Genomic DNA, 21,828 nt, shown 5'->3' with positions numbered 1-21,828 from the left:
CTCAGTACTGCAAGGTGAGTCCCAGCCTTTGATGTGGGACACCAGCTGGTGGCTGTGGCTTCAATGAAGTGGTTAAGTAGAGTGCAGGCCTTCAGTTTGGGGAGCACAGTGCTGAATTACAGCCTGGAGTGCTTGTTTATATACTGGGCATGTGTTCATGACATATGGAAAAGGAGTGCTCATGTGACTGCAAAATCAAACATGCAAAAGTGAGGAAATGCCAGGATGTGAATTTTCCCACCCGCTTGCACATATGCCTTATGACTCACTCTTTAATTACACAGTTGCACACTGATTTTTCCACAGAATTCCTGCATCCCTCTGTGCATGGGATGCCCGCTGCTGTTTCAAAGAGAAGCCATTCAATGTTTTGTTTTCTCCTCATTGCTCCTCATGGCATTATTCAGGCTGCACAGTGAAGGAAGGATTATGAATGCCCTTATGGTTTAGTTTTGGTTTTTTGCTCATCTTCACCACAGCATAAGGGCCCAGGGTTTCATGAGCATCCTTTGCAGTGGTCCTGTCTGATGCTGGATGCTGTCCTGACCCCATTCACAAACCATGGGAATGCAAGAACATTGAGGATGTACTTTGGACAAACAGCCTCACCAAGTGTTTCTGATTTTATTATCTCCATTATTCTCCTCATTCCCAGTGTCCCATTTCAAATCCCAGTCCAAATTTTTTCCTCCTCTTACCTGGCTTTAAAAAATAAATTGATATCGTAATTTTTTTGTTATCTATGTGTGATTTTACAATCCTTTTTAGAGATATCCTGTACCAGAATAGGAGACCAAGCCTCTTGTAAATATAATGCTTAGAGAACCACAGGGGAGAGAAAAACTAAAGAATAGGGAAGGTAATGTTGTTTTTACACCCACACTCCATCTTTTTTCATATTATTCTTGGTCTTGTCTGTTTCAGTGAAATTTCTCTATTTTTTCCCTTTAAGCAGTGCTTTGAGAAGATGCAAACACCACCCATCAGCTTTCTTTTAGTTGGTAGGTTAGCACAGCATTCTGTTACCAATAAGCAGTAATAGATGTAGAAAAGAATGTGTGGGGCTGCTGGCTTCAGGTAAGGGTCTGAAAGCCTAGCTTTGATATCCTTCAGTGCTCTTGAGTTTTTGTAGGAAGCTGAGCAAGCCACCAGTGCAATCTTGTTTCCTTTTTAATTTCTAATAGCCAAAATATTGTTTCTCTACCTTGGTGGTACCATTAGAAAAATCAATGAATGTCAGAGGATGCTGGAATACTTGTTGTGGCAAAAGCCAAATAAGTTGATTGTTTTTAACTCAGCTGGTTACATTTGAATTGATTTACCAGTATATTAGCTTCAAAAGCAATCCCAGTATAAAATACATTGACATGTAGCTGCCTCACAATGATTCATACATTTGCTGTAGTCAATATCACAGATTGTGTTTAGTGTTTACATTTTGTACGTTCACTGAGTTTACCCAAAACATGGAGTTATTTCTAGTCCTGGTCTTTATGTAAAGCTGAGTTTTGGAGTCCGAGCTGGCAAAGCATTGCTGTATTTGATTAGTAAAACCTAAACCAAAACAAAGCAACTGACTGTTCTTTTCGTTTGCATTAGGCAGTCCAGTTCAGCAAAGTTTCTTGAGAGTCTCATTTCAATGCCATATAATTAATTTACTGTCATTATGACTGGGCTTCAGGCTGACCCACTTGCGTGGTGGTTAATCCTCAATCAGAGTGGTGACTAGACCTCTTTTGACTTGACCATATTTAAACTAAAAAGAAGGGAAACACCAAAGCTGTAAACAAGTCACTAAAATTTCAGTTTTTCACTAGAACCTCTGTTTCAGGTAGTATTGTGTGCATATATAATATATATAACACAATATATATAACTCTGAAAGTTATTCTTGTTCTTTGAATTCCGTCTCTATATACAAGATACTGTCAATATGCGGTTTTGAAAAACGATAATTGTTTCTAGATTAATGTGTAGGATCACTGCAGCATTGGGGAAATTCTGGTCTTTTTAAAAATATTTTCTCTGTTTCTGATCCACACTCAAATCTACTGAGAATTTCATGATCAAATAAGCCTAAAAACTCTTGAATGTTTGCTAATCTGTTATTCTAATTTGCACAAAAGGATCACTTGTCATTCCTTCTACCTTCTGGTGCCCTGAGCTCGTGAGGTAGGGCATGCACCTTTGTACATAATATATGGGGAAAAAAAATTTCCGCATAGATCTATTGCCCCCTACCTTCAGCATTTGGCTTTGGGGTTGTCATTGCGAAAAGGACCACAAGCTGCTCTGCTTTCTAGACTAAGAGTCACTTTCTTTTATGGATCTAAATTTGGGATAAAGAAGGGAATATATTTTTTTTCCTGTATGCAGTCTCTCTAAGGCTTTGCATGCCTAGAAGAGCATATTAATAAACCAGGCCTGATTTTTATTTCCACAATGTGACTCTGGCAAGCCTACTTACAGATCCAATCTTAATTTCACTGTATTAGTATTAATTCTGTGTTAAAAATCAAAGTTCAGCAGCAGCTCCCAATGGGTTGGTCCCAGTGACACTTCAGGAGATTCATGTTCTGAGCAGCATTGAACAGCAGAATCCAAAGTAGAAACAATTATGTAGAAGTAGTTAGAAAATATTGGGGTTTGGCATCCTTTTTTGATGTCCCAAAAACTAGTAATTTATCTAATATTTTGTCCGCCAAATGTACGTTTTTGTTTGTGATCTGTAGGCTTTATTTGTTCTGTGTATGGATCTCAAGGTGGACTGGAGTTTCTCTGGTGAAAGCATGGTGGAAAGTTCCTCGACACTTCAGCACGTGTGTAGTGTGTGATGTCTCTTTGCCCACATCCTCTCCTTTGGGTGGGCACTGTGGAAACTGATCTGGCACATTCTTCACTGAATCCTTTTCAAGGCTCTAGCTCTGCTCAGTGAAAAAATGATGGTATTGCAGTTAGGACAAATGGAGAGTCAGGACACTTTGGCACAAATGGATGAAGAAACAGATATGGCTTAAGTCATTTGTGGCTCAGATCTGCCAGGTTGAAAGTCTCCTCAGCACAGTACAGAATTAGTGCTATTCAGTCACCACTGGATGCAATGAGTGTCTTGAGGAAACCTGACTACTCTTGTCTTGGCCATTGAAAAGATGGAACCTGGATGAGTCATTTCACACCTCTGCTTCCTTTCCACTCACCATTAGAGCAATAGCTCATAACAGCAGGGTCTGTCGCTCATGGCATACATTCCTAGCTCAGGAAAGCTTTGATGTTTGCTGTCAGCTCATGCTGTAATGGTGATAGCCTCCAACACAGCAATCCAGAGTGATCCTTTCCAGTCCTCAGCATATAGCCATGGGTGGCAGGGCTAGATAAAACTGAGATACAGACACATTGCGAGGGGGCTGGAGCATGACAACACATTTAGAGTGTTACTTTTGTTAAAGCAGCCCTTTCTTTCTCCTACTCCTCCTCTTCTTCCCTCAGATGATGATGACATTGATTTATTTGTTTTACTTCTATAGTTAGCAAACATGGTTACTGAGCCAAATTAAAAATAAAGCAGCAACCCTTCTCTGTTTTAACACTGTGAGAGCTGCTTCTGTTGAAGCTTTGCATTGCAGAAAGGGCATCAAGTCCTACCCCTAACTGGGGAGGTTGTGCTCCAGATCGACACACTGGAGTAGCTGGCAATTTCTGTCCTTTTTCTCTCTTTTGTGTGACTTCAGGCATATGAGCATTAAAGTCATCTTGGTTAAAGAGTGAGGTCCCATTTCCATGGTAACATGGGGAAATGTCTTTGGAGTTTTAAAGGTCCTATATTTATTGTGTAGGATTTTCATCTCCTGTTTAAGCATTTAAAACAAAGAAGTCTGCAGTGCTGGAATCTTTTAAGAGAGATTGAGTTAAATGAGGGGGGCAATTATAAAAATGACATTTAACTTTGTTCTGCTCTGTAATCCTGTAAAAATACATCAGCTGGTGAAAAAGCAACCTAGTAAGCTTGAAGCCAATGGAAATAGACTAATTTACTATAGCCAGGACTTTGTCCCAGAGGTCTGGTAGCCTGTGAATTAGATTCCTAAAGGAAGCTATGGGATTTTCGTCATCTGAAATTAATATCTAGAAAATATAAACAATATAAACTACTGAACAGGTATGGGGAATTTTAGTTCTTCCTCAGCCCTAGATGAACAAAGCAATTGAAAAATTTCTTTAGAATTTATTATTATGCTCATGGATTTCCTGATGCAAGGTTTATTTATGTCTAAATGGCTTAATATTTTTTCACTGTTTAGTGTCAAAAGAAGCCAGTAACTGTGCAGACATTTTGTGTTTTAATGTGGGTACATAGTGTTTCCTATTTAGTATGAGGTGCATGATATTGAAATGACTATTTAAACAGAATTCAAATACTGTGAATTCTTCACCTTCATCTTTGTTTTATTATAAGTTATTTGCAGTATATTACTGTAAAGACTAATAAAATACTTTAGAAGGTACTTGGTGCCATGAACAATGCATGGAAAGATGGAATGCACAAAAGGCAAAGTAAAGAATATGTTTAAAAAGGCTTAACTAGTGGCATGGGAAATTACAGTCTTTAACACAGTTACTGAAGCTGAGGGATAAAATACTGGTCCAGTCAATGTTGATGTTAGGGTCATTGTATTAGATGAAAACCTGGTTCAACTGAAGATTTTTAACCTTACACATCCCTTTGTTTCACCTTACAAATCACCAATTTTTTTTTTTACACATATGAATCAAATCCCTGTTCTGATTTAAAAAAAGTTTTCTTTCTTTCACCAGTTGAATAGGAGCTGTTCCTGTTTATTCTGCGTCTGAACTTTGTTCTTTTCTGATAACCTTCAGAAAATTCTGCAATTGCAAATGTTAAAACCTGCTTGGAATAACAACTACTACATACATGTGTCTCTTGACAGAGTACCAAAGGAGCAGTGCAGATAATCAAACTTAAAATGTGACAAGATCCCTGGATGATATATTATCTATAAGTAGTAAAATGAGAACATAGAGGGGCTTTGGATTCAGCAATGGCCTTAATTTTTGTTGCTATCTGATTCCTACTCTTTTGTTGCAACCCTGGAAGAGTTATGCTTTGCCTTTCTGAACCTTGCTGGTGAAGGGAGGTAACTTAATTTCACTTTGAGCTTCCTGAATGTAGGACATCACATATGGAGCTGAACCAGAGATGTCAAGTGTATTTGCATTTACTTCAGCATCAGGCAGCTCTTAAAAATTATGAGAAGATATAGGGGTGTGTAGGTGTCTGGGGGGACTATTCCGTCTGGGGGGACTCTTCCATCTGGGGGGACTAGCACCAGACTTGTTGCTTGGTCTTCAGTGCAACAGAGAAAATTCCTAAATGTGGGGATTTCAGGGAGAGGCTTAGGGCACCTGAAATTGATTTCTTACTTCTGGGCAACCTACTTTTTCTGCAAGTTTCTAGTTCTCTGGTTCCTTCTGTATAGACCCCGGCCTCATTTTCTTTAGTGTGTTTCCCTGTCAGATGAAATTAAGGGGAAAGATGAGGTTGGTGAGCTGTACAATTAGGTGTGATAAATTCAACAGTAAGTTAATTTTCAGGGGGCTTTTTGAAGACTGGAATATTAGTGAGACAGATGATGTGCACGAGTGTTGAATAAGTCTCCTCCCTTCTCCAAAGAAATTTTTCTCAGTAAACAATTGTTAGTGCTTTCCTTTCTGATCTGAATTTCAAACCAGTGACGACGTACACACTAAAGTGAACATGATCTCAGGACAAGGTCTTGTACAGATTAGAAGATTAAAATACTGCTCTAAATTTAGGATGCAGTCATTCGGGGGAGATATGATGGCAAATGACTTTTATTTGTTTTAAAAGAAGAAAATCCTATCCTCAGCATCTGTTAAAAATATTAGCTGCTCTGATCAAAGCTGAGATCCAGAGGTCTGTGGGAAAAAATTGTGTCTGAGGAAGATGCATCTTTTGTTTTATATCTACATGATTCTGGCTTGTTCCCTGTTTTATAATGCATTTCAAAATCTGCAGCATGAACAACTCTACAGAAATGAAATGTCACAATTTATAGTGCTGCAAAGATTTTTTTTTTTTTTTGTACTTATGAGCTTAAAATGAAGTTACAAATAAACTGTTATTTTAGTCAATGGTATGTTTTGACACTATAAATTAACTCATAAAATAGAACAAATAGCTTCTCTCAAGTTTCAATTGCTCTTTGTTTGTCTGCTGCTGCTTCTGTAAAAGCTCCTGAAACATTTTATTGATGAGGTAATGCACTCTTGTCTGCATGTAGTACTTCTGTAACTCCAGCAAAGGTTTCTGGTGACATGCTAGACCACAAGAACAAAGCTCAAATTTATTGTGTTCCCCCAGATGGAATTACAGTCTTCATCAGTTAATGCAGCATCTCTCAAGTTTGGAAAGCTGAATCCTGAGTTGTCAAGAAAATTAAGCTTACACTATTGCTGCTACCAGCAGTGTTGTTTTAAAAGGCTGCCCAAAATGAGCAGTCACTCAAATCGACTGTGTAGGTATTCATCCTCATCTCTTGTACACTTTGATTAGCGGTGCATTGTCAACAGTGTTGAAGTAATGTCATTGGCATTTGAATCATGACCCTTTTATAACCAAAATTACTGCATCAGTTTCTCTGCAAATTCAGACAGGCTTTTCTGCATTATGGATGGGCTGTGGTTTCAGTATTGCCTTTTGCAATCAGATGTCTAAAAAAAAAAAAAGCAATCACAATAACAAAATAAGTGGAGCTTCTGGAGGACCTGTAAGAGTCTGAGTTAGTATTCGTTGCCCTGTAGATTTTGCAATTTTTGTTATTGTACACAATTTACTGTTACTTAGTTTTTCTTAGAACACTGCTAAGTGGAAAGTTTGCACTTGATTTATGTACCAGTGTGAATGAGTGGCTTCAGAACACTGTGTCTCCTGTAGGCACTCCCTTAGCAGTTTTTTCAGTTTATTATAGTCTGAGGGGCACAAACTTGGCCTCAATTGCAGTAAGATGTTAAGTGAAAGTAATTTTCGCACTCTTATTTGGACTAGTAAGAATCAAGTAGTCTAAAAATTTAAGTTGAAGTATTGCAATTTTCTTAGGTAAACAGTGTTTGTGTTCTGCTTTTTGGTGTGGATTGTAATGTTTTATTAGCCCCCACCATACACAGAAATTATCTGCTTCTGTGCCTCCTGACAGCAACGGGAATTGGAATGTTTTTCTCATTCTTTTTAATTTTTCCTGACAATGCCTAATTTAGTTTTTTTCACTTAGTTCTTGCTTGGTGCTACTTATAAATAATTGATTTAATATAATACTGCTAGTCTGTTAAGAACAAATTTGTGGATAATGGATCCAAAGTGGTATTACTTCACTGGAGTCGGAGTTGCACCACGTTTGCCAATTGCAGATCAGGACTCTTGATCCCAGCACGGCAGCTACTGGTCTCTCCATGTTCAGAAGTGGCCATCCTTATTCAGTTCAAGGAACAGACAATATATTGAAGAAAATCTGGGGCAAAAGAATGGCAAGAGTACTTCACTTAATTTTTTTATTTCTGTCTGTTTTGCTTTCCCACGGAAGAGATTTATTTTTCTTTCTTTTTTGTTGCCTAGTACTTTATGTGTGCAAGAGTTTTAGTGCAGTATTTGTTTTAAGAGAAGTTACCTGCTTGTATCTGGAAGGATCTTACTGGATAGTTGCAATTGCCTCCCTGGTGGATTTTTCTCAGTAGGAAGTTTTCATAACCTTTCAGTATCACTTCATGGCTTGAAAGCCTGAATGTGGCTGTGGGGAAGAAGCATCACCTGTGGAGTCGTCAAGATAATCTGCTGCAAGGGCAGCCAGCCAGGATGGGTTTTGTGGTCATATTAACTTCACCAGTTAGGTGGGTTTTGTGGTCATATTAACTTCACCAGTTAGGTACTTTTTGCAAGATTTGGAAGCAGTGCATTCCCCCTCTCTTCCCTGTTGCTCATATAGATGTGCCAGGATGTCAACTCTGTCCTACCACCAGCATGAGCTGATTATGTTTGCTTTTAGAGCAGCGAAAATCAATGCTAAAAAGTACATTTTAATTCTAGGTTGAGCAGATATTGGTCATGCTCCCCTCAAAATTTCAGGATTTCTCTGTCTTTTGCTATGTGCCTTTTATTCCTGCTCTCGCTCCTTCTTAACTATGTTCTTCTTAACTGTGTTTTGTCCTTTTGCCCTGGTAAAGGCAGTTGGAAGAATGAAGCTGGAACAGGTTGATGCAGTAGCACGCAGGGGTGGTGGGACTGTGTAGCTTCCCTCATGTCCTTCTCCTCAGTGACTGGTATGCTGTGGGCAAGGTCCCCAAGCAAGCTGGTTGGTTTGGTCAAGCTGTGCTGTCACTCCCACTAAAGAATACCCCTAGAAAGGGCAATGATACTATTTCAGTAGCACCCTATGCAAAATATTTATTCTCTCACTTCACTGCCCATTAGTATTTTTTTGAAGCCTTTGTTGAAGGCATATACAGGATGGAGTTTCAGGGGAGAATTTATTTCTCCCTCCAAAGTGGATGTAGTACCAAAATCAGCATAACACCCAGTGATTCAGTCCTTTTTTGAGTGCTGGAAAAGTGACATAGTGACACCAGTAACCTAGTCCTGTGCTTGGGTGTTTTTTACATCTATATTGTGATCCCATCAGATCAGATGATCCAAGGTAGTTTGGATTCCATGCTAAGAAAAGGTCAGGTTTCATCTCATATGTGTGCAATGAGTTTCCAAAGAGTATCCTGGCCTGGCTGCTTCTGTATTTGCCAGGAGCAAAAGGCAGCTGGGATATTTTTGCTCCTGTTTGATAGAACAGTAGTCATTTTGTGGTCAAGGTGTGATTTCATCTAACAGATGGTTGCTATCTAAAGAAATGATTTCTGTGTGCATGTCTTTTTGAATAGGTGATGCTGCAGTAAAATATGTGGGGAGAAAAATAAATTACTGCATTTCTGTACCTTACGGTGCTTGGTGGGGCTGATGTAATGAAACAAGGAAAGTGCTACTTAATTTTAATTCACAGGAGTTGGATTTTCTTTCTTTTAATAATGCTATATCTGGAGACAGTGCCAGTTCAAGGCATAATGAACAGTTCGCTTCAGCTGATTTTAAATCCAGATTTAATTCTACCTGAAATCAGAATGATTTAATGACTATTTAGTCATGTGCCAATGTAAAATGACTCAGCATTCCCACACGGGTCAAATCTTAGGAGACATAGTTTTAACCTGTGCAAGAGGAATAAGACACTTGGATCCATTGCTCCCTTCTTGAAAAACCCCAAGAAAATATGATGTAAAAATTGGATTGAATCTGGTGATTGACCTGCCTTCTCAGTGCTACAAGTGTTATTCCAGGGTAAAAGTGGGTGGGATGGATGTAGAGTTGATACCTTTTGCTCTGGTAATTTTGTGATAAAGGATTTTAATCTCCCATGCTGTCAGTTATCTTCACATGTTAATGCTCAATGATAGAAAAAGGCCTCAAATACTGGTCTTAATCTTTAACGATAAAACCAGTGCCTAAACAGGTAATATTTTCTTTCTATTGTAGTCTTATCAGTGACTTAATTTCAAATCAGTATTTTGACCCCAGTGACTAAATAATACACCAACATAAGAGTTAAGAGTGTGGCATTACAAATCTGTTTTACACTCAAAATCTCTTTCAGATTAAAATAATGTCCAACTAATAGGGCATGTCCTCTCATAAGGTTAATATCCAGATCTCTTCCAGTTCAAGGTGGGCTTTCAGGTTGTTCTGTCTGAGCATTTATCCAACCCTGAAGAAGCACCAGCAATTTAATGTGCTTTTCTGAAGCAGTATAGGCACAAGAGAAGCAGCACCCAGTATTACGGTAGCCAAAAAGAAATTAGAAGAAAAATAAGTCTTCTTCCTCCCTGCTGTTTGCTTGTTGTATGCATTTGACAGTGCTTTGTATTGTGGAGGTTATTTTAGCCTGCTTGTATACAACTGGTGAGTCAACAGGGAGGAAGCAAAACCACATATGTATAATTTAACAGAATTTAGATGGAAAAAAGAAAAGGGCAGATTATGAGAAAAATGAGCATTTCTTAAATTGGTTCCAAAAGAAAAAAAACATAACCCAAACTCCAGTTATACCATTTGTTTACCTAGATCAACACAGCTGCTAATGAAAGTGAAAGATTTCCGCTTTAATCTCAGCCATGAAGATCACTGCTCTAGTTGATACTGCCTGCACTTTTCTGCCTCAATGGCTCCCTGAAAGTTTCCCTATTTCAAGGCTGAGACATAGGCTCAAGCCTGTGACAGCTGTCTCTTGGGGTCAGGTGAGAATGCAATAATCTCTCTCTCGTCTGAGAGTGCCTTGGCGTCTCCCTGCAGCACAATTCAGTGTCTGCTGCAAGGTGAAGGCAGCAGGCCCTCACTGTGATTCTGGTGAGATTTGTAATGTTGCATGACATAGGTGATGTTGTCATCTTAATCTGATGTGAAACCTGGTGTGATTTCTCCTCCAGACAGAAATGTTAGTTTGCTACAGAAAGTCTGATTTTTTTTTAAAGAAATGTGTATGTGTAACTCCCAACATTTATTACCAAGAATAAGCTTCAACCATAAGTATTTTTGGTAGGTAATTAATGTTTTATTCAGAGCTAAACAGCTGGAAAAATACATCATGCAGTGGGTGACAACTGGCTCACAGGTTGGGCACAAAGGGTTGCTGTGAATGGGGTGACATCAGACTGGGGACCTGTCACCAGTGGGGCTCCACAAGGCTCTGTCTTAGGCCCTGTGCTCTTCAACATCTTCATTAATGACTTGGATGCAGGACTGGAAGGCATACTAAGCAAGTCTGCAGACAAGACAAAACTGGGAGGGGCTGTTGACTCCCTTAAAGACAGGAAGGCCCTGCAGAGAGACCTTGACAAGTCTGGGGGCTGGGCGATCGCCCAGTGGGTGACCATGTGAAGTTTAACAAGGGCAAGTCCCAGATTCTGCACCTGGGATGGGTAACCCTGGTTGTGTGTATAGACTGGGGAATGAGAGGCTGGAGAGCACAAAGGGACCCTGGGGTCCTGGTCAGTGGCAAGTTGAACATGAGTCAGCAGTGCCCTGGCAGCCAGGAGGGCCAACCCTGTCCTGGGGCGGAGCAGCCCCAGCATCACCAGCCGGGCAAGGGAGGGGATTGTCCCCTCTGCTCTGCACTGGGGCGGCCTCACCTCCAGTGCTGGGGGCAGTTTTGGGTGCCACAATATGAAAAAGACATTAAGCTATGAGAGAATGTCCAAAGGAAGGCAATGAAGATGGTGAAAGGGCCTCGAGGGGAAGCCATACCAGGAGCAGCTGAGGGCACTTGGTCTGTTCAGCCTGGAGGAGAGTGAGGGGAGACCTCATTGCAGTTACAACTTCCTTGTGAGGGGAAGAGGAGAGGCAGACACTGTGGTTACCAGGGACAGGACACAAGGGAATGCCCTGAAGTTGCATCAGGGGACGTGCAGGTTGGATAGGAGGAAAAAGTTCTTCACCCAGAGGGCGGTTGGGCACTGGAACAGGATCCCCAGGGCAGTGGTCACGGCACCTGACAGAGTTCAAGAAGCATTTGGACAATGCTCTCAGGCAAATGGGGTGATTCTCAGGGTGTCCTGTGCAGGGCCAGGAGCTGGACTTGATCCTGATGGGTCCCTTCCAACTCAGCATATTCTGTGATTCTGTGAGTGGGAATTCATTTTTTATAAACACGCTGGGTATTCTGAGGCTAACACCTCAGAGCAGGGCTTGAGTCAGATTCTCTTCCAGTTTTGGAAGTTAGTTTTAAGCTGTTTCTTAAGTTTTCTGCTTTCTGTGGATTGAAGGGAGAGGGGGAATCTTGTCACAAGGTGCACTTTCCCCTCATTTCTGTATTGCCATACAGTTGTTGCTGATGAGGAAAGGGGAAGGTGCCGATTTATTGTATTTTATACACACATCCTTCATTCCTCGTTTAATTCTTTTGGAGGAAATTTTATCCCTAAGCCTCTGTTCTTTGATCCTAAATCTTGTTAAAAGTAATCAAACCCTTTTGATTAGAATCTGAGCTTTGGTTGGGGTCCTGCACGAGTAGGTTGCTACACAGACTTGCTGGGGAACTGACACTTGCTCTCTGTTTTCATCTGCCATTCACTTACTGCAGTAAATCCTCTTTCTCCACCCTCTGCTGAGCTCTTTTGGTTTGTCTCAGAGGGAATTGAAAGCAGTGGACACGCATCTGCTCCCTTGGGATGGGTGCATAAAAACCATGCCAGAGGGAAAAGAAGAAATTTGGGAATGGTATGGAGAGGATGAAGGTGCAGGTGCTTGGGGCATGGTGGTGCTTGTCTCGCCTGGCAGCCACCAGCCCCCTGAGGCATTAGGGGCCTCTTGTCCCACGTGCTCAAAACAAGATTTTTTTAAGCACAGCAGTAGATACCATCAAACAGTGTAGTCTTTGTGGTGAGGAATGAAAAGAAAAAGACACTTGTTGAATTTTTTTTTTCCATCAGTGTTTCTATCTCATAGGATCCTGGGGAGGGAAGGTGGGGGACAAAACCTTTGTTTTATCTCAGTTGCTGGACTTCCTTCCTTAGAGAGAAAATAGAATTTATTTGGTTAGTGAATGGTAGTTTTATAATTTTATCTGTCTTTCTCGAGTGTCACTCTAATGAAAAGTAAATGTAGGCTTTTTTCTTCTTGCTCTCTTTTTTTTTTTTTCTTCCCCATGACCTGTGTAGGCCATGCCTGAACTCCCTTCCCTGCTCCGCTCTCTAGACTGTGTTTGAAATTTGAATGTCTAACTTGTTTTTTAGAAGAGAGGGTATTTCTCTGTCCTGTATACTTTCAAAATCTTTTGTTAGAAAAAAAAAGGTTTTTTTGGATTGTTTTAAAGCTTGCTGTTGTTCTGGGTCTTCCTTGAGTCCTACGTATTTATATATCTGGAAAGAAGAAAATTTGATTCTTATATCAGTACTTGGTAATAAACTTGTTCTGGCATCCCCTATAATATTCCATTTTTTTTCTTTAATCCACAGTCTAGAAACTGTGGGATTATTTTTCTTTTGTCTAGTAAGTATGAATCTCCATTACCTTTTCAATTTTTGTTTGCATACTCAGAAATGGGAGATTTTTATTTTTAACCCCTCTGAGACCTTTGCATGCTAAATGAAAGCTTATCATGGGGAAAAAATGTGGAAATGGACAATCACAATTTTTGATGTTTCTTGCTGTCAAGGAGAAGATACTACACAAAGAAAGTAAAGGACACTTAGTGATTCAGGGACATGGAAAGGTTCCCAAAAATCCAGATTTGAAACAACTGTCTGCAGCTTACAGTGCAAAACTGCAAGGCACACATTGGATTTGTAGGAAAGAAGAAAAACATAGTAGTTTATGATATAGTTTGTGTGAGGCTATACTGTTCTTGAGTCATAATGGCATTTCAGCATGTGTAAATAGCTTATGCCAATGAAGGATCCTGTGAGTGGTCTGATATAGAAATTACCTTAAATTAAGTTATTTTAGAAAGCATGTGCTAGCATCTGAGTGGCAAGAAAACATTTCCAAGACTAATGTTAAAATGCTGCTCTAAATTCCTCCTTTCCTCCCTGTCTTGTTTTATTTTCCTTCTCTTTATCTTCCCGATCAAATGAAGATTAATTGATGCCACCAAGAAGTACCCTGAAAAAAAAGCTTAACATTTTTTAAATCTGTTTGGCAGAGTGATAACATAGAATATCTGCACTCTTATTTTATTTTGGAATATTATTAAAAAAAAAAAAAAAGTCACAATTATACCACAGTCATGTCAATCCAATTTGCTGTCACCACTGTTTGTCTATGCTTGAGCTACAGAATGCAGGTCCTGCAATATCCCATGATTTTTGTCTGGATGAAATGCATGAAAATGTGTAATGAAAATGATTCCCATTCAGACTTCCTTTGCTTTCTGAAATAGTAAAACCACATCAATCTTCTGTAATACTGATGTCCAGTCTGTGATGCAGCTGGAAATCATCTATGCTCAGAGTTCCCTAGAGCATTTCTTGTTGTTTGCTTGGAAAGACAGTGATTAAATTTTATCATCTTGGTTACTCGATTGATTCCAGAATCTTTGAAATGTGAGCTTCTAACTCCCTATGCACATCTCTGCCCTACATAAACTCACTCAAAGGATTTTGATCCAAAGATTTAAAGATTTCTGGATCAAAACTTTCAGGTACCCTTTATTCTGCAGAAGGATCATATAAAATCATTGGTTGTCAGTTCAACTTTAACTCTTTGGATGAAATGTGAAAATCCTAATAATAGGAATTTAAAGATGATGGTGCAGAGGCATGCATATTGAGGTGAGTTCTACCATAGCGTCTCAGTAGGAATAAGAGAGAAGGAACAGCCGGGCTATATTTGAAAGGCGTCTTTAACTTTGTGAATTCAAACATATGATAAGTTTGTCTGAAACAGAGTTGACTGGATTTCATGACCTAAAAGGTCTTTCCCAGATCTGATATTCATGGCTTTAAAAACTAAAGGCTACAAAAAAAAAATTAAAACCCTTTTCTGAAACAAATTGGTTTTGACTGCAGCAAAAATAAAGAAAAATCAGTTTGAGAAAGCTTTTGTATCTTTTTTTATCCTCAACTTTCCTAGACCCCTTTGTTAGTCCCTTTCTTTGTAAACTACAGGGATAGAGGACACTCTTCATCTTTATTGCATCACCAACTGTATCACTTTTTTTTCTTTCCCCCTCATGAAAATGAACACCAACATTTCTGTTACTGCAAGGAGTCCTCCAAGGTCTGTCGCTTTTTGTGGCAAGAGTAATCACCACATTTGTACATATCTTTTCAGAATTTTTAAGTGTAATATTGGGAGGAATCCCATTGTTCCTAAAATTTAGCTGCCTTGTATCATAAGTCCCCTTCATGTTTTATCCTATTTGCTAAGAAATCTAGAGGATGAATTAAGAGTAAAGGCAAAAAATCCCTGTGGTGAGCAGAAGGAAGAAATGGGTGCTACCCATTGATATATGGAAATCTGAGCTCTGATAGGAGCTCAGAGAGAATTCCACATGACTTTGACTTTTTCTTATAATTATCTGATTAATTATCCAAGTCTTGGATCTAAGCCATTTTCAGTTCCCACATTGCAGATGAGGATTGTTACAGAGTTTCCAGGGGAATAAGCTGGATCCAGGGCCTGGCCAATGAAGGCATGCAGGAACAAAGTCACCCTGATTTTAATGCAATAGAGACTCTGAAGTGGCTTATAGATCTGGGACAAGATATATTGGTCACCTTGATAGGAGCTGACACAAAACTGTGTACTTTCTCTGGCTTCTGAGAAGATGAACTCTTGATGGAAGATAAGAATTAAGGGATTGAATAATTTAGCACAGTTCAGGATCAAATTGAAACCATAAATTACTTTCCAAAAGATAAAATTTGGTCCTTAATGTGTGCCTACTGGTCAAGTGAAGGAGAGCAGAGAAAAAAAATATATAGTAGAGATCTTTGGCATTTGGGCTTGCACTGTTTTGACACTAAATCAAGCTCCAAGTATAACCATAGGGCAGTAAGGATTTGCATGTCTACATTAAAGAAACTGCAAACATATTCATGCCACAACTTGTGAATGCCTCCTGTAACACACAACCTGTTTCATGAATCTATTTTATTCTTTTGGGATAGGAGAAGTAACCTGCCATTCTTGTATCCAGAATTTGAAGGGCAAGAATACCAAAAGGCTTCCTTTTAAAGAATATCCCTTCATGTGCATAACACAAAAATGTCTGTGAACTGCAGCATTGACACAGAAAAGACAACATCATGTGGTAGAGGTACTTCCTCTGTTAACCTGATCCAGCTTTCTGCAGTTCTTTTCCGCTCCTTTTGCTTTGCCTCGTAATTCCTTTTGTAGGAGGGCTTGTTGGCTCTGTTTGGTCTTGCACCTGCTCAATACAAGCTGAATAAAGTGTTTGATGTGATAGATCCAAATGTTGTTACCAGGACTTACGAGGGAGTTGATGGGCTATGTTACAGCTCTGCGGTTGCTGTTTGAGGTACTTGGGAAGATTGTCATAGCAGAAATTTGTTTCACTCTCTTCAGGTCAGTCTCTAGTGGACATGAGCTTGCTCAAGGTACAGGTGGGCTGGGCTTGAGGCTGAAAGTAAAGCTGCCCAGAGCTGCATGAAGCTGCAGTGTTTCATGGAGATGTACCAGTTTCCATGCACTTTTTATCAAATAGCTCTGTATGGTGAGGGGTGGAGAGAGAGGCAGGAAAGGTTTCTTTGAGGTATTGGTGATGTGGATGTTGACTGGCTGGGAAATTACCCAAATCTTTGCTTTCCCATACACTGGTTCCCTGGGCAGCAGGGAGTGACAGATGCTTAGGAAAGCATTTCATCAGGAGTTTTGAAAGGTCTGTTTCTTTTAGTGCTGATTGAATTTCTTGCATCAATGTTCCCTGCTGAGGGTGCTTGAGAGTGTCCTAGGCTGAGCTGCTACTTGTGTGGATGATCCTGAGGAAAATGAGAAGGTTAATATAGGAGGCTAAAGACCATATTGAGAAAAGGGCCATTAACTAATCACTAAGATTTGATTTTGCTAAGTATTCTGGTGGAATTCAAATAAGAAACTGCTGAGAGGGCTTTATAAATCCCCCGTTAAGTGAGCTCTACTCTTAAAGGAGTGGGTTGGTCACATGGGTTCACAGAGTGCTGATGGGGTAACCCAGAAGCAAGTTTTAATCTGAGAAACTGGTAAAGCTGCTGATAAGATGCAGGATTAGTAAACGCATGGCTGAATGTGATGTGCTGGAGGAGAGCCAGCACAGCTTTCTCAATACCAGGACTGGTGAATCTTGCAGAGGTTGCTGACAGAGGCATGAGGCCTGTGAACTGGGGTGCTCTGGCCAAGAGGGGCCCATGTGGGCTTCCAGAAAGCTTCGATGGGGTAAGAAAAAAAGCTTTTGGTACTGAAACTAGGGCTGATAGGCATGGTATCCTCATGGTTAAACAACTATTTATGTGTAGCAAGCAATGGGGTTGGGGTTCAGAGTTCACCTAGGTGTTTACTGTTGAAGACCACTGGGGATCTGTGATGGGAGCAGGGCTGCTCACTGGAAGCAAAATGAAAGGGGGTAAAGTATGCTGTTGCTTTGCACAATTAGAGTGGGCATGGTCTGACTGCAGAAAATTTTCAGAAGGATCTCATGATGCTGAGTGACACTGCAGCAGATTGCAGCTGAAATGTGAGATCGGTGAAGGCAAAATAATGCACGTGCAGGACTAAAAAGCTATCAAGTTTGGACTTCTATTAACATTTAACACTCAGGAAAGAGATCTTTGGATAATTAAAGAGAACAGTGCAAAAAGTGTGATGTCACCACTGATAAACCTCTGGTGCTGGCAGATGTTGAATATTTTTTCTAGTTCTGGCAATTGTACCTCAAAAAAGACATACTTGAGCTAGAGAACATTGATAAAGATAGAGCCGATTCAGGATTAGCAGAAGTGAAAGTAGTCTAGGATGCTTCCACTTGGGGTTTTGTGTGATTTAAGGGGTATATCAATAGATTCATAAAATCACAGAAGGTGTAGAGAGGCAAGTGATTACTCGCTGTTACTTACAGTATGATACAGAAATTGAATTATCCAGAAAAATTTTAAAACCAGACAGAAGGAAGTACTTTACATTGCTCATAATTAAATATTAGAGCTTATTACACAGCCTGCTGTGGAGACCAAGACTATAAATGGGTTCAAGGAAGGACCAACACATTCCTAGAGTAAAGAGCCATTACAGGCTATTAAGCGCAAAGGTCTGGAAGCAGCCGCCAGCTCAGGAAGTCCTTAAACTACTGATTACTGGAAATTGGGACTGGAGTATGTCAGGGAAAGGATCACCCAATTTGTGCCAGTGCTTCTCTAAACACCTGCTACTGTCAGGAATGGGTTGGTGCACCAGACAGATTATTTAATTTGGCTGAAGTTGGCTCCTTTCATAGCAAATGCAAAAAATCTGGGAGCCGATGTGGCAGTGAAATAATCGCTGCCCAGTGGTCAGCTAAAAAGGGGAACAATACATGCCCAGAAGGCAACCTGGGGACAGTGGGTTTCAGGGTCATGATGCAGTCAGCAGAGATGCATGGGGAAAACTTAAATAATACCAGAGATTAACCAGTATATTTTCTTCATTACATTCATAAGCACCAAACTGCAAGAATGAAAACCGCCTCCAAACAAACTCAGGCACATATAATTTGTTCATACAGCATACAGGTGCTGTCTGGCCTTGTACAGGGCTTTTCAAGCTCTGGTTGGGAAGGCTGAGGGCTGGCAGGCGTAGTCTTTGAATATTCAAAGAAATTCAGAGCTACTGTAACTTAAACATCATTATACAAACGACTGTCCCTTTCTCTGTAAATATCTAGGTTAACTTTGAGAAAACACTCCCAAACATCTCTCCTGGCAGATGTCCTAGCCATAGGATCTGTGAAACCAGTCTCTCTGCATTTTTATATTCTCTGAACCTTGCAGCTGAGAGATTACCCCAATGTTAATGTTCATATACAAAAGAGGATAATAACCCCAGCCTTCGAAAGGCACCAACTCCAACACCAGTGGCAACTAAATTGACAGTCAAAGCTGTTAAGCACATACAACAGTAATTTACTCTTTCTATTCCAAATAAATTTTTTTCTAGAGCTTAAATGTGTTGCATACTATTGACTAATTGTTGTGGTCTTTGAGGGTTCAGGTAAAACTATTCAGTCTCAAGAACTCATTGGAGGATATTTATATGCCTTCAGTGGAGGAAAAGGCTCAATAAAGCCAAAGGCTGGGATATAAGCTCAAATCTCCCCTGATCAAATATGTATCCTTTGATCTAATAAGTAGGTTGAGTCTCGCCTGACTTTCAGCAAAATGCAAATTTAATGCTTTTAAAAAGTAAAAAAAATCAGTCAGTGTACTTGAACAGCTTGAATGTCTGATTGCTTTTGATTTTCAAAACAGTTGACTGCTCTGTTAGAGAATTTCCCTAGTGGTATCAACTATGGAATTAATATCAGATATTTTTGTTAGTTGTATATTTTTATGTGTACCCATGCTTGTTCACAATGGTGATGTGTTAGCTAAGTCAATAAATAACATCTACTACAAACGACTGATTACTGGATATGAAAAAGTAATTATCAAAATACAGTTTATTATTTATGATGAAATATTTCCTAGCTGTTGGTTACTACATCAGCAAGCTGGGCTGGTTGTACCCATTTTAACAAAGTTGTTCTCTTCATAGTCTGAAGAACGGAATATATGATGAAACCACAGATTCATTTTTTCTGTCTGTCTCTTATCAGGGGAACAGTGATTACTTCTCTGGGAAAGGCTGACTGTCAAGCCTGTGTTTTCATTCATGCACTCAGCACAGTGGAGATGAAATTTCTGGGAAAGATAACTAAAAGCCAATCGTGTTACCTTGCCGTTGGAAAAGTGCCAGGTGGTGTAATTTGTCAAAGTAATATGAGATATGATCACCTGGATACTCAGCATCTGCTCTGTTACCAGATCTGCACTACCTTCCCTTTCCCCCCATTTTCCCCTCTCTTGTCTGTCTTACATTTATTAGAAGGCCATGTGCTTGCTCGTTAGCTTGGCCTCCTTTTTTAATGGGAAAGGCTTCTGCAGTGCATACGGTCTGTTTTGACACTTTGTGTCTCTCTTTGCTCTGACACTAAATTCTGATAAGAAGCTGTGCAAAAGTAGACTTTTTTTAGCTTGTTCCTGGGCCTAAGGGTCACTTCTGACTGGCTCATGTGAATGTGCAATCCCTGAGATCATTTTAAGGCTTATATATTAAAAAGACCAGAAAAAAAAGGCATTATTGTCACGCCTGTGTTTTGTGTACTTTCCAAACAAAGCCATAAATCCAGCTTGGCATGCAGAGGAAGGGCAGGCTTTTGGCACAAAACTGTGCCAGGTCTCCCCTAAAAAGGATCATCAGCCTCGGCTCACTCTTAAGGAAATGTGGGCCAAGTCTCAGGTTCTCCTGTGGGAGGCTTGCACATCTTTAATTCTGACTTGAAATAGTATCTGAGGCTTGATGCTGAGATGTCTGTAACCACTCATTACACATATTTACCTTCCTCTGTTGTGAGGACAGCCTAAGTAGGTTTGCTTTACCCCGTCAGTGATGCAGAGTGGAAAAAGTGATAGTGCCCTGTTTCCACCCAAATAAACTAACACATTATAAACCACAAATAGATACAAGAATATACTCTGGTGTTTAGGAAGCCCAAATAACTACATTGATACCGAAAACAGCATAGAAGGAGGCTGCCAAATATTGGGAAGTTTTCTTGAAAAATACATTTAAAAAACATTTTTGTAGTTTCTTGTAGCTTATTTCTCTAAGGCTTTAATACAGTCATTGAGATGTGTAGCTTATGTTGTACTTATATATTTGGCATAAAATCTTTCTTGCTAAATTGTTCCCTCCTGATACATTGCCAGATGGTAAGAGTATTTTCCTTGGGCTTCTTCCCTTTTTTTGTCAAATGCAAAATATTTTGGAAAAAAACACCTTAATGTCAAAGTCTTGCCCACATTAAGTAGAAAGAGAGTATTGGATGATCAGAGGCTGATGTTAATGTTCTGAGTTGTTCATGCTGCCCACAAGAGAGGGGATTTAAGAGATTCTAGTTCAGTTCACTCGATTTTTCCAGACATGCACTGTGAGCAGCGAGGCTTCCAAGCTCCTTTACTGCGGATATATATTGAACTGTGTATTTTCAGGACAATGAAAAGATTTATTTAGCATATGGCTGACCTGGATTGTCTCCACTGGCTCAATTGACCTTTATTGCCTTGGGACAGTGGTAAGATTAAGAGATGCTATAAATAGCTGTAGCACTGTGGGAGCGATATCACAAAAATGCACTTTACACAAACAGCCTGTCATTTTACTTTGTGGGGGATGTGTGTATTTGGCTTATAAAGGGGGAGCTATCTCTCTGAGATGATTTTTGTCCTCTTTTGAATCACTGCAGCTGAAGCTGTGAGATTATTTTGGCCAGTACCATCAGGTTCTAATATATACAATGCAATAATGTTGGGAAACTCTAGGAAACAGACTGTTCAGGTGCAGCTGAGCTTTGAATTGGCAGCGTACTGTGCTTCCACCTGAGGGCTCACTGGTGGAGGCAGCTCTGTCGGGGCTGGATGTCTCTGGAGAGACAGACAGTGGGGATATCCCCTCAGCACTCTGGAGACAGCTTCAGGAGGGTTTCTGGCCACCACCTATGACTTTTGAAGAAGGCCACATCTGTGCCTCAAGAGCTGTAAATATGATTTTAGACCAGAAAGATAGAAATGAAATATAAGTGGAAAGAAGCTGTAATACCTTGGGGGATTCTTACAGGATCAAAGAAGGTGGTGGTTTATGACTTTCCTTCCCAATGGCATCCCCATGCCTTGTTTTATGTAGTTGGATGCTGAATAGATGACTTTTTCCAGCCTATTAACTAAGAAAAAGCAACAGGTGTTTGATTCTTTGTATAAACTCATATTTTATCTCTCCTATAAATGGTATTTTGAATTATGCATAAATTGATTTAACAGGTCTAGTTGGTGTGTAAGGAATAAGTGTAATGCATGAGGACTCCACTGACACTGGCAAACATAACCACAGATAGTACACTGGATTTGATATTTCAGCTTAGTGCCAGATGAGTAACTGATCTCCATTAAACAGTAATTTCCAGTGATCAGGTTGCTTTA

At 39.9% G+C, this 21,828-nt stretch overlaps 1 protein-coding gene across 1 annotated transcript in view; it reads left to right on the top strand.

The window, feature by feature from the left end:
* DGKI (diacylglycerol kinase iota) overlaps nt 1-21,828 on the top strand; it is a 173,746-nt gene that overhangs the window by 14,582 nt on the left and 137,336 nt on the right.

The sequence above is a fragment of the Corvus brachyrhynchos genome, unplaced genomic scaffold (genome assembly GCF_000691975.1).
Source record: "Corvus brachyrhynchos isolate BGI_N302 unplaced genomic scaffold, ASM69197v1 scaffold27, whole genome shotgun sequence".
Classification (NCBI taxonomy): domain Eukaryota; kingdom Metazoa; phylum Chordata; class Aves; order Passeriformes; family Corvidae; genus Corvus; species Corvus brachyrhynchos.
The sequence above is the reverse complement of the archived record's forward strand: the minus strand, read 5'-3'. Positions and strand labels throughout refer to the sequence as shown.